The sequence below is a fragment of the Malurus melanocephalus genome, unplaced genomic scaffold (assembly GCF_030028575.1).
Source record: "Malurus melanocephalus ecotype Western Australia unplaced genomic scaffold, MMel_1.1 scaffold_47, whole genome shotgun sequence".
NCBI lineage: Eukaryota > Metazoa > Chordata > Aves > Passeriformes > Maluridae > Malurus > Malurus melanocephalus.
Window position 1 is genome coordinate 2703647 of NW_026623279.1, and position 18533 is coordinate 2722179.

The following is an 18533-nucleotide window of genomic DNA, read 5'->3' on the forward strand; positions in this document are numbered from 1 at the left end:
AGTCGTACTGTTTACTTGGAAAAATGCTAATCTAAAAATGATGAATTCTAATCTAAGAAAGAATTACACCACAGGAAAAGCTGGCAGCCATCATTCTAATGCTGCCACATGCTGCTTCCTTGAGGCTTTGGAAAGGAGTTTAAACAGTTTGATGGTGATRCTTGGAGATTAAAAAGCTGTAGCTAGATCATTTTCAATACCTTCACTGCTGCTCCAGCAGCTCACATGTGATAATGTGACACCACCCAGGCTGCTATTATGKCTCTTATTTTCTCTGAATCTTGATACAATAAAACAATGATACTTGAAGAGTGGTATTCAATCAAATTTTTAATTTTAAGAAACTTTAGGCTGAGCATTATTATTTAATAAAGGTTTTCTGTCCTAAAAGAAAAAATAATCTGATGTTTAGGACATATTAGTTCAGAAAAACAATTATTATTCTGACAGCTTGCAAGCCTCAAATTCAAAGTTATATAGAACTAGTAACAGATTTCAGTCTGTAGGACATATCTCTTCCTAATGCAACAAAACACTTAAGTGAAACCTTAACTTGASCTAAAACAAATTGATAAAGAAATTGGAAAGGTTTTGTGTCTTGAAAAGCTAAGATTTTACTATAATTTCTTTTTCAATGTATTGTGGGGTTTGTAAAAATCAAGTTTTCCTAAATTGTTTCTTGTTATTTAGTTACTGTACAGTAAATTCAGCACTTGAGATAAGTGATAAAGTTTTCTTCTTTCAAGCTTGTAAATGGTAAATGTTTCCTGGCATTATGGGGAAGCTCAATATTTTGTCTTTTTTTTTTTTTTTTTTGTAATAGAGCTAGAAGCGGGATTTTGTAAATAATAAATGGACACTATAGCTTCTGTGGATGTGATTGAAAGCACACTAGAGTATGTTCTGAAATGATTGCAAAATTTTACTATTTTCATGTCCTTTGGATAATCCTTTGGGTAACAAAATGTCCATTTTTAATGGCAATATAAAAATACAATGAAGGGGGGAACGCAGTTATTTATAATGGTATTTATAACCCTTCAGCCAATGCAAGGTGATACAAATTTTTCTATAGTTCTCTTTGTCTTATAACTTTTCTAATTTTATTCTTGGCTCAAAATTTGGATCAATTGCACTAAGATTTTATAATGTTTAAATGTTAAAAAGGTTTTTGTTTTGTTTATCTTTTTAATCCTAATTGCAGTCTTGCATATTWCATCTTGCAGTCTCAAGGGAGAAAAGCCAGTCTACACTCTAGTTAAGTGTCCCATTATATGAGTAATGTAAATGTAAATGGCCTTTGGGGATCTGTAGATTTGATCCTTTTATGGTCTTATTTATAGCCTCTAAAACTATGACCAACTGAGCCACTGAGAAAAGCAAATTATACTTTTGTACTGGAGCCTGTGCTCCATGCTCTCTTTTGCTGTGTGTTCATTGGAAAGATAAAAATGAAGAGAAGACTGAACCACAAACTTGACTAACACTGGGAAAATCAATAAATCTACAATATGAATAAAATGAGTTTATTTCATTTATTCAGTTCACCAATATTACAGATTCTGTGCCCATTTTGCTTCTTATTGTAACATTGATAATGGACTATGAATTAAAAGAGCAGAACAACACAGCTGAAATGTTTAGAGTATTTCCCGCCCCCCACCCCCCCAAATGGATGATCTTGTTGGAAATCCTTGTGCCTTCTAAAGATCAGCTTGGTTATTTCTCTRAAGGTGTTTTTGGAGGAACATAATACAGAGCAAGTTCTCATGCTCAGTACTTTTTTTTTGCTTAGCAATAGCAAAACCAAATGTTTCTGCATCACTTGTTAGAAAAGTGCATGTGTACTCACACATCCTGCAATTAATAGATAAGCATGGCAGTGTTAACCAGGCATTATGGAAATAATGTGGAAATTTGTGGGGGAAAAAGTAAATGTAGTACAGAAAGCTACCAGTCCATGAATATCAGTCTTCAACATATTGTTCTTGAGATTCTGAGAAGAGTCAATAAGCTAAAAGCAAAAGCAGAAAAACAGAAAAAGTCTATTGATGAAAAGAAGATTGATGTGTTAAAATTTGGTAGACATGGACTCCTTTGGTACATCAGGGAAAGGACTAAGATTGGGAAAATAGCTATGGAAGAAATAAATTTATTTTTTAATTTTCTTAAACTAGAGCAGGGACAAGATGGGGCTATGAGGCACCAACAGAATTTCTGCAGGTAGCAAATATAAAAGCTTATATTCCCACTGGATGGTGAGCAAAGCTCAGAGCAAGTTAGAACAACAAAACTACATTTAGATAATGTCCCTTTAACAAGCAAAAAAAGATATGCTCTGCTATATTTTCATTTTCTAACATTTGTTTTTTATCAACTGCTGTTGATTTGTGGGAGTGGCATTTGTTGTCATCTTTACAGGAACTGATAAGAACTTCTYTGCTTTTGTAATTCAGTTCAAAATTTTGGCATAAACATAACTAGCTAGTATCTTTTATAGCATTTCCAAATATACAAATATCTGGTCTCATTAATATGTGTTTTTGATTTTGTCTGTTTTGATCAGGACTGTTTAATATTTTGGGGTTTCAGTCATATACTTAATTAACTCAGCAGCAAATTCCTTCATCTTGCTACTATGTGGAATGGAAAATATTTTGGCTGTGCATCTTGAACCTCTAAAAGTATTTTAAATATAATGAAACATTAGATCGCTCTACTCTTTTATCTTTCTGTAATCTAGCTGATCTCTAAAGATCATTGTAAAACATGACAAGAATACAACTGCAATAAAAACAAAAAAGTGATTGAGAATTTCTTTGAAAATGAGGTTTTTTACTAGCAAAATGTGCATCTTGGACTATGACCTGTCCTGTCATGTAGAGTGCAGAAGAACAGCTTAGGAATGGGTCTTGGAAACTTTATAAGGCCAGACTTAGTACTGAAGTACTTTGTGAATTTATTCAGGTAAACCCTTGATCCTRCAGCTCTTCAGGCAGCAATACAGCTGTCACACTCAAAGAACTAACAACGCAGCCAGGCATAGAATTCAGCCAGCAGCTCTGTAATTCTGCTCCTTTCTGTCTATAGTGTGCTTGCACCTGAAATGTTATAGCAAGGAAATCACAGTTGGGATTKGTGGACAGTAAGCTGTAAAAGGCAATTTGGATTACTTGGCTTAGTGGACAATGGGTCATGTTCTACCTGGRGGCTGATGACAAGGGGAGTCAAGAATCTCTCCTGAAACCTGTCCTGTTTCTCAACTCTGTCAATAACCYACAAAGAAATGGGGCTGCCAACAGGATTGCAGGGGATGCCAAATTTGGGTGAGCCACTCTTCAGRGAAGACCTACACAAATTGAGGGAATGGGCCAGCAGAAATGTCATGAAATGTAGTAAAAAGGCCAAATCCTGCACTTTAGAAGGAATGTGTGGAACAGCTCTACCCGGAGCAGCTCTGCTGGAGAGCATCTGGGCATCCTGGTGTACAGCAGGATGAAAACACTAACTGGCACATTGCTGTCCATAGTGATTGTGGGCTGGGAGTGTTATCAGGAAGGGTCACAACCAGTCGATTGAGGAACCTGACTGTTACCTTCATTATTCTGTATCTAGAGTGCTGCATCCCGTTTGAGTCCTCTAAAACAAGATACTGGTAAACAGAAGCGAGCTCAGTGGAGACCCTTAAGCTGGTGAGGAACTGGAGTATTTGTTTCTTAATATTTTTTAAACATGCAAACTTCTGATAGAATTTGGACTCAATTTGCTCGTACAAATAAGAAACATACCTCCATTCTTCACAGCAGCCAGCATCATTCCTGCTATCTTGGTTCATGAGAATTAATTTTGAAAGTTCGGTTTAAACTCAATTATGTTTATGCTGTAAATATGAGAGAGGATTCTGCTTTTCACTGAGTGAAATGAATGCCATCATTAATTAATTCTCTTGTATTAGTTTAGAAGAGGATTTTATATTTGGCTGTAGGAAAATAGCAAAACGTATTTGCTCTTGTCATTTCATCTGATGTTTGCAGCAGGTTGGCAGTTAATTTAGCAGCCAGCACTTTTTGTGATCAACAGCACTGGGTACTGCCCTTAGTTCTGCAGAGAAGCTGACCTCCTACCTCCAACCATTACCAACACCCCTTGGTGTTACCTGTGCTCTCTCTGCTGGTGTTTTGTCAGGTAAATCAGAACTATTCATAGCAGCCCCACTCTCTTCATCACACCTGTGGCTTTTGGAAATCTTTCATAGCCTAAAGGTGGCTTTCATAGCCTAAAAATGGACAGAGACAGTTCAGAAACTGTGTTCAATAACCGTTCCTTCTCTTGGGCAGCGTAGGACGCATTTTGAAGCGTGTCAGTGTGCATTCCTGCAAGCTGAGTATGGAGGCTGTTCATGTGCTTTGGTTTGACTGAGTGCGAGTTGGAGAACTGTGTTTGACAGCAGGAATAAGCAGAAGCTGCTTTGCTTGATCAAGAGAGGAGAAAGARCGGTCTGTGGGTGGTAGAGAATGAACTGCAGAGAGGAAAGAATGGTGTTATCTGCCAGGCATCTATTCGTAATGAGGTGGATTTGATATGGACTGATTCGGRATTTCCTTGGGGAATTTATTTTGTTCAGAGTGTACTAGCATCTCCTGAGGGTGTTAATGACACTGCAAGTGTAAATTTTTTATGGTCTAAAATACCAGTACAAAGAGATTTGATGTAGGTTTAATGCTCTGGTGTCTCACCTCAATATCGTAAGAGCAAGAAACTGTRTATGTGCTTTTAAGCCTCCATTTTCTTTCATATTTTCAGGGCATGTAACCTCATRTCTCATATTTCTTACAGAAAAATAAAGTTCACTTAATTGGACTGTGACTTTAGGAAGTGCTGCTTCTGAACTGCTTTCCATTAGTGGCCTTTTCTTAAGTTTTTCATTCTTCATCATTCTCTGGTTTCACAGACGTGAACTGATGGGCTTGCCAGAAAGCCCTTGCTCTTTTCCTTCTTCTTTTCTTTCAGGAAAGAAAAAAAAATAAATAAATAAAAAAAAAGTGGAGTGCTGGCAGTATGAAGAGAAAAAGGAAGTTCAAACAAGCATCAGGAATCAAAAGGGAATGGCTGCTTCCATAAACGAGGTAAACCAGGAGCTGATGCTGTTCCCAGCATAGGCAGTGCCCTCATGGAATGGGTCATGGTCCAACAGGGGCTGACCATGCCTGGTGTGCTGATGGGAAGAGTCACTTTCAGCCATCCATGTGCCACCAAAGAAGGTGATGTAATGAGCCAGGCTCAGGAAGTCAACCCAGAAAGTCCAGTCAGGAACAGAAAAGAGAGAGAGAGAGAGAGAGATGGATACTTCTAACACAGGTTCAAAAGAAACAAGGACAGATATGGGTACAACCATGGTGAAGTTCAGTCAAGATGCCCAAGCTTGAGTGAACTGGACCCCCTGGACCCATGGAACTGGGTAGGAGATCCCAGGTGAGGCTGTTCAAGGCTGTCAGAACCTTAAAAGTACACTTGGGACCCCAGCTATGTGCTGGTAATTAATCACCCTAATTAATTCATGTGCTCAGACTACTTAATTTTTTAAATTGCGAATCTGTGGGTGTGCTGTAGTGCCCATGCCAGAGCTCTGCAGGATGCTGSTTTCACACCCATAACTGCACAAGGCCTTGGTGCCTGACAGGAATGGCCTCAGGTGGGGCTGCTCCTGTCCCACTGTGGCACTTTCAAAGGGAACTGCTAAGTTTCAACAAGGAAACAAGTTAATGGTGGGAATGTATAAGGTCAAAGCACAGACTGCAAGTTTGAAAACCTCTTTTRGTTCACAATCCAGCAGAAGGGTTCAGTGGCTAGATATGTAGCAAACACAGCCCTTGCCTCTAAAAAATTTAAGTCATGATGCTGATAACTCCATTAAAGTAACTCAAACTGCAGCTATTTTACTTAGGAATGAATATTTTCAGAGTATTTTCACTAAGTGAATTTTACATTTTGAATATTAGATATTTTGGCTTCATCAAGATTTCCCCTCTATAGCATGGTGAAAGAAAAACAATGTAGAAATAAAAGCAGTGTATATTATCAGTATATTATCATTAGTTTCAGCTAGACTGTTTGACTACTGTGATTTCCAGTAAAAGGAAATCTTATTGATTTACTTTTTCCATCCACTATGAAGACAAAGATATTCCTGGTGCCTTATGCATTATTGGAGAGGCTCAAAGCTGTTGTCAATGATTTTTTTTTTAAATCATGGAAGCAGTCCTTTAATTTTTGCTTGTGTCTGTATAGCTCTTCATCGTTCCAGAAAATTCACAGAATTTTCTCTTCATAATTATTTTGCTAATATATTAGAGTTAATTGGATCGTGACTGCCTTTTTTTGATCACAGTAAGTATCAGAAGGAGAGTTATGAAGTTTACTTTCTTTAGTGCCTGGCTTGTCATTGAGGTTCACTGATGAGACAGTCTAGGGTTCTGACATGGATTTGTGAGTCTCCTGGTAAGTCATAAAGAGCAAGAGAGATTTGTTGTCTTCATTAACACCTTGTCATGCTAAAGGTTAGGTGTTGCCTTCACATCTGTTATAGGAGCCTGYTGCAGCCACTAAAGCTGTCTCCTTTCTTTTCTCACAATATTGACTCAGTTGTGATAATAATTAACACATCATTGCAACGTCTTAAAATAATTTCTGCTCTTGTTTCAGGCTGACATGCTACGCTTTTCCTTTGAGTCAAGTTAGTTTATATAGGTWATAAAATTCAACTAATACATTCAGATTTATCTGCAACTTTTGGTATCATTAATCATGACATTTTCTTTTACTTGTTGATGTTCTAGTAAACCATATAAACTTTTTGGAGACTGCTTTTTCCTCAGTGAAACTTCTGGGCAGTTCCCACCACACCAATCTGTGSAGGAGATTACCAAAGGAAATCATAACCCAGAGCAGAGATATGTGCACATGGGGTTGTTTTTTTTTTTCTTGTTCCCATGGTAAAAAGATAGTTTCTATGTCTTAACAAAGCTGACAATGTCCTTTCTAGCAATTTAGTCTGTGTATCGTAATTTTGTATTTCTTGCTAAGATACCACTGCATATGTTATAGATGTTCTCTGGTCAGTCAGATAATTTCTATTTATAAATGTCTTTAAAAAGTATATAAATTATGCAATACACTGTTAGGAAACTAAGCTTATCTCATATGAGAATCTGAATTKAAGACACATACCATACTGGGCACAGCAAAAGTTCAAGGTGAAAATAAAATTTAATTAGGAAATAGGACTCATAAATTATGTAGTTGGTGAAAAATAATGCAGCCTATTTTTTTATTAGAATATTAATAAGTAATTGACAGTAACAGCCAAAAGATTATTTAATAGACAACTGAAACATTTCTGCATTGTCCTTTAAATCATCAATACCACGTTGGAAGGGAATAATTTGGATGTTATGGTTACAAATTATTTCAGGTTTGTCCATATCTGAAGAGCTAAACTAGATTAGAAATTAATAGTAYTTAATTTAATTATATGCCAAGCTTTCATTAATAATCAAAATCAACACACAGCCTATATAAGCATGTTTTTTGTTAAGCTATGTGTTGAAGCACAAGCTTTAACTGCAGTAGGTGAAAACATGAATTTAGCTGAAACAATAGCAAAGTTATTATTGATGCCTCTGTGTCCAGGAATTCATAGACTTTGAAGAYTTTCTTTGAGATATTCAGAAAAATGATAAAGGAAATAAATGTTGTCAGATTGCTCACCGTTTTTTCTTTGCTTTCAATCAGAATAACTTTTTGGTCTTTTCCATCATGTCTCATTTGTCATCCTAAACATGTTTTAGTGCTGTCTCCAATTTTGAGGCGATAGAGCAGAGAAGTCCTGAGGTTCTAARTGACATATTCATGATGAGAACACTGGAACAGGCTCTGAGCAAAAGGCAGTGCTTGGAAACTTTGATTGTTTTAAAGAACGACCTGTCAGACACACCATAGCTGCTCTCAGGAGAGCTCCACCAGCAGCCATCCTGCTTCTCTGGTACCCCGCATGAACTGAGCACAACAAGGAGGATCCACACAGGCAGGAAGTGTCTGAAATGGGAGTAGAAAAGGGTTATGAATGTGAGCTTGTCAGCTTACAGCGAGATACCAATAAACTCCAGTAAGAAAGATATTTAACTATGAATTAGAGCTGAACCACAGGAAAAAAACTAYCAAATATAATTCATTAATGCCTGTGATTTTTTTTCTTTATAAAATATATTATATATTCTCAGGGATATTTCATTCATTAGTAATTGGTTTTGATATAAACATGCAGTGGGAATGTAAAGAACTAATGCATAGCTATAAATACATTTATTTTTCTTAAGCTGATTTTTCCTCCTGCATAAGAGAGTGAAATATAACTATATTAAAATGTGTGATTATTTATGTAAATCATCAGTATAATGCAGCAGCAGAAAAGATTTCATTTTTATTAGTGTGGATATACTGCTGCCAAAACAGTTGGGGTTACTGTATTYTATGTGAACTAATGATGTTTGAATGTGYGCTGTAATTATATTAATAATAAGAATATAGAGAAATGGCAAAAAATATTTGAAACTTTGCACAGTTCCAGGTCAGTTCATTACAGTGAGTGGTCAGGGCAGGATTTTTTTCCACCACACTGTGATCAAGTTTCTGTTCTACGTTTGTTTAGTTAAATGCCTCATAAAATTTAAAACAGTTTGGCAATAGACTTGCTGGAATGCATGAAAGGGTGTGAAAGAAAGGCTCTAAGCCATTATAGCAAGTAATCTTTCCTACTATATTGACCATGCTGCATTCTGCACTTAAATAACTGTACTAGAAAAAGAAATAATAGCCTAATAAAACATGCCAGGATGCATACTAAATGTGCTAGGAGATTGGATATTAATGACTAAAAATTCTAGCTGATTAGGCAATTGTCTTTTGAATGTGCTTTTGTATACATCAGCAGCTGTGCCCAGACCTCTGGGAGAATGTTYTTGCTTGGAAGTTAGAGGCCTTATATAAGTACAAAGTTGGATCAAACTCTACCTGGGTTGATATAAAAGGCAGACACTAAATCATAATGATATCAGCCTGGTAAATTTAAGCTTGCTTTTTTTTGTTGTTCTGKTAGGGTCAGTAAAAAGTCAGTGACCCACCAAAAATCATCTCCTGATGGGAGGGTGAAAGTGCCCAAGTCCAGATACTCCTCACTTCCCACTGCTTCTGTTAAGGGAGAAAAGCAGTTCCCATCCCTGTGCAACAGTGAATTAACTGGGAAAAGTGAAAAATCTCTAGGAGGAGAAAAGCCTATTTTTTTTTCGTTTTGTGTTTTCTAATGGTCTTCAGCCAGCTATTACTGACTGTCTGGTTCACTCTGGCCATGATTGGCAATAAAATTGCAAACCTGAAGCTGGTACTTCCTAATTTGTATTTAATGCTTGAAACAGCATAGCCTCAAAGSATCCATTGGTTCCAACCTCATTGTGATATTCTTTATGCAAGAATAAAACAAAAAAAAAAAGCAATTATTTTTCCTATCAGTTATCTTGATGATTATTAGCAAAAGTACCATTCTYAGAACTGGTATTCAGCAGAAYACTTTGTTACATACAGAAGYAGTTTCCTTATTAGCRGGTGGTGGTACCAAACAAAACTTTACTGTTGCAGCACTCACCCAGCAGAGTATATGAATTGGAAATGTCATAATACCTTGACACTACAGCATGATGCTGTGACACTGCTGCTCTCTTAGCAGAGATTAACATGTACAGAGCAAGATGTAAAACYRCACCTGACTTCTGGTCACTTTGCTTTATTRATTTGACACAAACTAGACTAGAATAAAGCATCTTACCATATTGTTTACTTTGTTAAAGAGGTTTCAGCTTCAAAGTAGACAGAAGACCTTACTTTCTTCTGTTACTTCTATTTGAAAAAAAGATGTTTAGTTTCTATTTGAAATAAGATGTTTGGACTGTGTACTGCAGTCTTCACTGTACAGAGCTCTGGATGGCAACCAATGCAGTGACAGACAAAACATGGCTGAGAAACCAACAGGGGTTTGTCTGTCTTTTCAGCCAGATTGATTCTTCTTTGTTGCAGAGACACCTTAAGAAACAAACAGACTTAGTGTTATAGGAGGGTCAATAATCATCCCCACTGGCACATGGTACATTCTGGAGTCAGAATTTATTCAGAGGAAGAATAGAAGCACATTACTGGAAGATAATATGGGGTATGGAGTTTAAGTCTCCTTATCAATGTGGATCCTGAGTTGCACCAAAGGCTTATTTGCCCTGGTGTCTGTTGTGTTAATAAACATTGTTGACTCATTGCTGAATGTATATATGGTCCAATATACAGATTTTAAGTAGGCTAAGTATTACATGGGGGGGCTTCGTGAGCTAATTGTCTAGAGATGAAACTAAGTAACGCTGAATAACTTAGAAAATAAAAGACTTCTGTTTTAAGTTTTTTTTTTACTTTAAGAGTTTCATCAACTGTCCATCACTGCAGCTACTGACAAATGAGGAAGTGACTGTTGAGCAGGCAGGGGTATGTTTCAGTGATTCTTAGCAATTCCAGAGGGTGAGCACAGTCAATGTTTTTTAAAATAAAAGTAGRATCACCAAATACTTCCATAGTCTTCCTGGGCTTGAGCTAGTCSTCCAGAGGTTTTTACAGCTAAACTACTTTAAGCTGTTTTTCTACCTCACTTCTTTGTTCTTTTACTTTCCTGCAGTGCAATATTGTAAAGCATAATCAGTTTTATTTTGCTAACCAGCACAAATGAACCACAGAATTAAAAAAGCACAAGCAGAACGGTTGATGTGTCAGCAGTGGTGTCTGATGTGTCTACAAATGTACAGAAGTGGAAACCAAGGTGGTTTTAACTGTTARCATTAAAAGGCTTTAATTGGGGGGATTGTGGTCTCAAACAGATAAAAGTGGTGTTAGAATAAAGAAACAGGAAACACAATGCAGATCTCTGTGTCACTGAATTTAGAATCAGGTTGGTATTTGCTATTCATTTGCAGTTTGGGGGAAAATATAAAGAGATTTAACAGATGTAGATAGTAATTCTTACAYAGAGTCCTGGAGGCACAGCTAGAATGATTACAGCTGTATGGAAATGGCTGCTTAGTTCTCAGRGAAAAGAAAACAACAGATAAAAGATGGCAGTCTGATGAAAGTGGTGTAATATTTTACAGACCTAAGTTCTCAAGATATTGCAGTGCAATAGCAATATAAATCTTGTTTGGTGTTTATACTGTAGTTGCCTAGCATTCCAAAAATGAAAAATGTCCTAGCTTCTGTCTGTTAAAGTATGTACAAACAGATTGCTASTTGTGTGCAAGTACTTTATGTTCATAGTTGTTGGTTAATAGGGCTTAGATTTGCCTTCACAAACATCTATGACATATTTGCTTCTATGTTAAAAGTTTTTATGAAGTAGAAATATTTTCATGTAGACCATGTGCAAATTTTTTGTAGAAGGTATATTTTTTTAATTTTTTTTTTTTTTTCTTGTAGGTATGACTATAATGTAGCCTTCAATGGGGGTAACTGTGTCCATGTAATTGCAACTGCTGAGAGAAAGAGTGATATTTCTGCTGGGACTTTCTTAAATATCTCCATGAGTAGTCACAGTTTCTCAAGTGGTTCTCACTCCCCAGCAACCTGGCCTTGAGCACAGGCAGCTTAAAATCCTGGTCTGGGGGAGATACTTGACAGCGTCCATGAATAAGAAGCACCACATTAAGGACCTGATTTTTAAGCAGCCCCCCTGTAACATGTTTTTTTCTAGTTTCCCTGTTTCATCTCCTAAATGTTTGCTTGCTGTCCTATAGTGATCCAATCAGTTTATTTTATAAATTCAAATATACATATATATATATATGTGTGTGTATATATATATATATATATATATATATATATATATATATATATACGCTAGCATACCTGGATGCATTTTTATTTTTACATATGCTTTTCCTGAGTGTGTAACGGTAGGGTTTAAATGCCAGATATATATTGACTTACTCTTAGTCTACATCCATAATATGTACTTCCACTGCTGAAATAAAATATTGCTTCTAAATGCCCCAGAGGGTTTTAGTTGAAGGACAGCAGTGCATTAAGAAATGTAAAAGGTATACAGAGGTTATGTAGTTCATGCCTGTCTAAACAGAGTAAATATTTATGATTCATTATAAGTTTGGGTTTTTTCCTGTCTTGAGTCTTACAGGCTATTTTAACCATTTTTGCTGTTTTTCTTCAGCAAAAACAAAATCTGCACCACCTTTCCCTTGTTGATCATCCTAGAGATGATGTTTTTAAACTCTGAACTTTGAAATTCTACTACTAGATTGCAATGTCATGATTTGAGGATATTAGTAATTTTGCCCAAGGACAWAAGACTGATTTTAACAAAATAAGTACTAAAGATACAAAAAKCTTGTATCTAATAAGAGAAATCAARAGCTTTACATAGGATAGGGATTGATATATTTGGTATGTGCAGTATTTGAGTTTTCTGAAGTATAATTCATGCTATGTTTACATATAARAGCTGTGTCTGTTTAAAGGTTGGCTTTTCTGTGTTAAAATTCAAACACTTGCACAGAAATGTTATTTAAATTGTACAGAGTGAGAACTGGATAAACAACAAAAAGCCTCCAAATSTGAACCAAGAAATTCCTTAGATAAAATCTCCTTTAAAAAAAACCTCACACACAAACTTGAAAAGCTTTTCTTAATAGTAATTGTTCTCTTACTGTTATTTTCATGTCATTTGGTACATCAGGTCAAGACTCTGGCAGAAAAGTTATTTCCAGGATTTATTTTACTGCTGGGCAGTTGATAGCTTAAGGCACAAACTGAAAATAATGTGAAATCTAAACTCTCACTCAAAGTATGAGTCATTTTTGAACTAAAAAGTGTATTTTGTACCAAATTGCTGGGGTCACTGGCCAAGAATTGCTTCATAGAGCAATGTGCAGCCGTGCCTGGGACCATGTGAATCATTTAAATACTTTTATTCTTAGCAAAACAGCTCTTGATGTAAAATGCTACAGACAGTACTAAAGCATTAGACATTTATGTGTGGTGGTACCTGCTTTTTCTGCCTTTGCTTCAGGAAGGTTGTATTGCAGAGATCAAAGATCAAATCTTTATGACTGTGGATAGGGACTCAGCTGGGGTCTGACAACTGGATCTGGTACTCCTGAGGGTGTCCATGACCCTTTTCCTCTTTCCACAAGTGGGATAAAACTCACCCTCCTGTCAAATTTGGTCTGAGAACTTCTACTCACCCTTACTGCTTGTCAGCACAAGRCATATTCTGAAAAATATTGATTTAACCACCAGCAAGTTTAAAAATGTAGAAGTGAGCTGAATATCACTCCTTCATGCCTAGAGTATTAATTTTGTGTTCACTGGAGAGAGGGAGGCTGTGGTTGTTGAGACTTGTTTCACTTCTGTGTTTTGATTCTTTTAAGTGGCATTTTGCTGCTATTTGTCCCTGAAGAACAGAAAACCATCTTAGTTTTTTTGTCATCCCATACTTTTATTACTTASCTCCTTCAGAGATATCCTGTTTATCTAGTACCTTGGGAAAGAAAAGATAGGACAAAAACTTGAATTATTTTAGTTCTTTTTTTTAGAAAAATCTTGATAAATATGTTTTTTTATATTTAATTATCCTTAGAGAATGTCTTTCAATACAATCTAGTATGTACTGGGGTTTGGAATGGGCAGAAATTATTACATTTACTCAAATTGTTTATTTTAACTTTTCTTCTCAACCTACAATAAAAAGCTTTATAGTTCTTAACTCGCTAATACCACTGAGAAACTTCTTTGGGGATCAGTAACTCCCTCACTCTGCTAAAAGAGAGAGTCAGTTCAACAAATAAGGCAGCRAGTATTGCTTAACCTTTATTGCAGTTGCATTCCCTTTCCCCCAAACAATTAAAAGCGAAAGAAAACAACCCCTTGTCAGGGAAGGAGCGGGACAGCCCCTGCATTCTGTTGGTTTGTGACTCAGAGCAGATGCCTCATGTATCTCCTTTGGTGTGTTAGAAAATGCAATTCACTAGGAAGAAAAAATSTGCTCAACTTGAATTCACCAAGGGAATTTATCAGTTGGCTGAACACCTTGTAATATAAAGTTAACTTAYTCCTTCAGCCAGGAGCCGAACTAGAAACCCTAAGGAATGGCTTTCAGAGGTGCTAGTTCTGTGAGCACATCCCGTATGCTTACATTGAGAAGTGTAATCAGAATTAATCATAAACCAAGCTGAACACACAAAGTTGGACTGAACTGTGTTATTTTGCTGCCACAAGAGAGCTTGGGGGCTGTGTATCATTAAATCCTGCACAGTAAGGAATGCCACTGCTGCTTGGCTGCTGCTTCTCTTTGCACATATCTGCTATGACAGCAAGTTTTGACTACTTCTTGCCATATCTTTGTGCTGATTATGTCAGTTAAAAGCCACCCAGGATCCATTTCCTTACTCATTCAGTCTTTCACCATTAGAGTCTGACTTTTGTCCTCCTGAGCCTGCACAGGCTAGTCTTAGGTACGGCCATGAGACCAGTACTCAAAGTGAGATGAGCACTGCTTGCAAGGTATTTTAAGGACAGAAGCTCTGATTTTTGTTTGGTTTGGTTTTTTTTGGTTTGTTTTTTTTTTTTGTCATGTTGTTTTTTGTCTGACTTAAGATTCTCCTTGAAAGCTCACACAATATCAGATAAGCACTAAAGCAAGCGCAGAAACGAAACATGCTAGGGCCAGGGCAGCAAACTGTCAGAGCTGCTCAGGCAGCTTGGAACAGCGTAATTGTTCTCAGTGTGCTTCAGTGAAACACAGCATGTGTCACTGTCCCATTAGCAAAAAGCAAGTTTAACAATGCACATTACCCAAAGCAAACACCAACTGCAGTGAGGGAACGGGCTGAGCTCTGGGCACGCTTTTGGGGTACCTCAACTGAAATACCAGATTCCAAAACTGCAGGGATGCTCAAGTTTATTTGCTTTTGAGGAATAAGCAAGACATAATGTTTTTAAATAATTCATATTGTTTTCATGAGAGCAGGTTGTTAATGRAACATTAAGGCTATGGTTGGCCTGTCACTATAGAATGTTGCTCATCACTAATTGAACACCTAAAAACTAGTTACTAATTTTWTTCTATATAACTCTCTTGCCTAATTAGAACGAGTTCAGAAAAGAGCAACATGATTGGAAAGCTACGGAAATTGCTTCTGAGGAGATTAAAGAAATTAAAATTCATAGCCTGGTGTGCAGATGATTATTGGGGGGGAATGGTTCCTGAAGTATTAATGACAGTAAAAATATTCTTCATCTTAAAAATGGCTGAAAATGGTGTAAAAMTCCAGCCAGTTCCAAATCATGTTGGTTTGCCAGGAGGAAAGCATGAAGACATTTCATTCATGGAATTTGGGTTTTGCCGTGTGCATGTCAAGAAACATGTGAAAATTAATTTCTCATCACCCAGAAATTCACATAATGGAATATCTCTTATCTAACCAGTAAACACGGGTTGTATAGTTGTGGTAAACTCTACTAAGGAAGAAAAAAACTACTGTGGCAAAACTACTAAGGAAGAAAAAATTTGATCCCTGCAACAGCATAGCACAATCAAAAGCGGTGCCTGAAGTTTTGTTGAAGGTTCAAGATTGTGCATTTATGTATTTTGCTGCTTCCCGTATTTCTACATCTACAGGAGCTTCATGATGCTGTGCTTAGTTGAACACTATAATGGCTCCTCAGGGAAAATCTGCAACCTTCCTTTTACTTTCTTAAACGATAAGGCATTGTAAGCTCATTGCTTCTTTCACGGTTTGGTTTTATCCTTATGCTGCTTTCCAGTTTGCCAGGACAGCAAAATTGCTGTAGCAGAAAAATTTTCATTGCATTCCATGGATCCTCAAGTATCACTGTAAGTTCTTGCATTGGAATAGGGCCTGAGCCACTGTGTTAGGAGCTAAGAAACATCAAATTATGCCATTTCTTTCTACCCCTCCTCCATAAGATTTTTTAGTCTCTCTCTTTTTGAAAAAATGGAGTCTAGCTCACAAAACGTTTTAATTTCCTGAACTGTTAGAACTCTTCCTAACTTATACTTTTAGCAGAAAAATTAAAAGGCTTAAGAAGACTGAGATTGCCAGAGTGAAAGCTCTGAATGGGGAAAAAGAAAAAGGTAAATAAAGCTCCTTTACCTTTCAATGTGAAGATCGTATGCATTTGTATCCCCGTATCCTCATGCATTTCTTTTCCTTTCTACTACTACCATTTATCAGGAGTAAACCTATTTATCTATTTATCAGGAGTCACCTACGTACAGGTGAATTTCAGGCCCTACACTGAGGAAAAGTTTTTAGTGTCCATGTCACAATGCACTGCAGAAGGCAAGGATAACCCAGGTTCCTTGTTATTAATAGATCTSTTGGGATTTATTAGAGTGAAACAACACTGAATCCATGTATGTATTTATAAATATACATATCTAGGGTTTCTTTTCAAACAATTTGACTGCAATGGAAATCAGGTATGTAGCCATTTTAGTTATTTTCTATAGCAATATAAAAGCTTTAAAACAACATTTAAGAAAACGTAGATGGGGGGGAAAAAAAAGAAAGAGAGGCTAAGAATAGACAGATATCTCCATACCTGGATCTGTGAATGAGATTTGATTGTTGGAATTTTGATGTCCAGTGGTTAAAGGGTTGGTCCCAGTTTTGACCCATTGGGAGTGGGGGCAGCCCATGAAACACAGATTTCAGTGGGTTCATGTATGCTCAGGGTCAGATGGGAATATGTTACTGTCTGATGTAACATTGTGGATGATGGGGCGCCTCAGGAGTCATTCAGAAGGTTTATGACACCTTCTGAGACACGACAGCTYTCACATCAGTGAGGCTGAGCTGGCTATACCCCATCAGAAGGGATGGACACCCTCAGGTCTAAGCATTAATGTCCTGATACTTCCCTGGGAAGGAGTTTTCACAACTGAGTCATTTGTGTAAGGGAGGACRCTAAGATAAAAAGCACTCTCCTGCCTTGCAGGATCTTATTCCTATTGACCTCTTCCCAACCTGGCTCAAATTCCTTGTTGCTGAAGGAAGGTCAGTTTGTCATGGCCATCCTCCAGAGGTGGGTGTGCACCCCCTCTGCMCCTGGGCAGTTCCTTTGCTCGTGGCCAGCAAAGCATTCTGCTCATTTTTCAAAAGATCAATTGCTTTGAGTCATTAACCATTAACATTCCAGTATCTCACAAGGTGATATKGACTAGTTCTGAATATTGCATGATTCAGAATGGTAGCCACATGTTGCAGATCTGTAGTCAAACCTGTGCATATTCACAATAGAACAAGTCCTGTTATGTAGAGCAAAGGGACCAAATCAGGCCTTGACTGTGCTGCAACCCTGTAATGTGGATTAATTTATTGTAGCTCATCTTTATAGGACAGATACACTCATTATTAAATAAGTACATCAAATGTGGAATTATGTCAGCCACTTCAGATTTCATTTATAATACATTCTGGTTGCTATGGTGAAATACAGTGCTTCACCTTTGGAGAAGCCAGTGGAAGAAATAGGACATTTGTTGTACATGGTCTGTTTTATATCAGAGAAAAACAGGTGCAATACAAGAAAAGAGCTGCACAATAGTGATCTTCTTATGACTGTGGTTAATAATTTATTTTTTTTTCCTTTGATTTAGTTGCTAACTGTTCATTGAACCATAGGGAGCCAGAAACATCAGTTCTGAAACAGAGGTGTTGCACTGGATAGGTTGAGGATTTTAAGTTGATAGATAGTTTGGAGGCTTGGATGATGAATATTCCTGTTGGTTACTAGAATATTAGCTTTTATTACTGGCATGCACAGTTCATTTATTTTCTCATTCATCACCAGARAAAGCACCTTGCATTTCTTTAGGAACTCATCTGAGGCCATCTAACTGCACAACCCATAAAAACATGGCTTCCTAGATGTATGGGCAAGCATAAGTGGGCATAGTAATAATTTGGCTAACAGAAACGTGACTGAACACGGAGCTGTGAATGCTGCTATTCCATCAATTCTACCAGCTTGATCTGCATGTGTCCCAGYAGTTCCTTGTTTGCAAAAATAAAGTGATTGATAATGGTGTCCTCCTGCTTCAATGTATAATTACAAAAACAGGAGTGAAAGAAGAAACTCAGCAGGCCAGATTACCATGTTTGTTCCAAATGTGAAGAGACTGAAGAAGACAGGGGCTGTACAGGCAAAAATTGTATTTTCTTATAAGCAGAAAAGCATGTCTTAGTCAGAGGAGGGTGGGTTGCTGCACCTTTTCAGGCAGTTGGTTCTCATTGRCCCTTAATACTTCCAGTACACTGCACTTCTGCTGTGTGGACATTTGTGCTTACAAATTTGGTAGTGGCCATTCCTGCTGCAGAAAACATGATTTAATATAAAAAAATAACAAAAAAAAA

At 37.1% G+C, this 18533-nt stretch overlaps 1 protein-coding gene across 1 annotated transcript in view; it reads left to right on the forward strand.

The window, feature by feature from the left end:
* The window catches only part of KCNIP4 (potassium voltage-gated channel interacting protein 4), a 176342-nt gene that overhangs the window by 61911 nt on the left and 95898 nt on the right, over window positions 1-18533 (forward strand). The window lies entirely within an intron of this gene.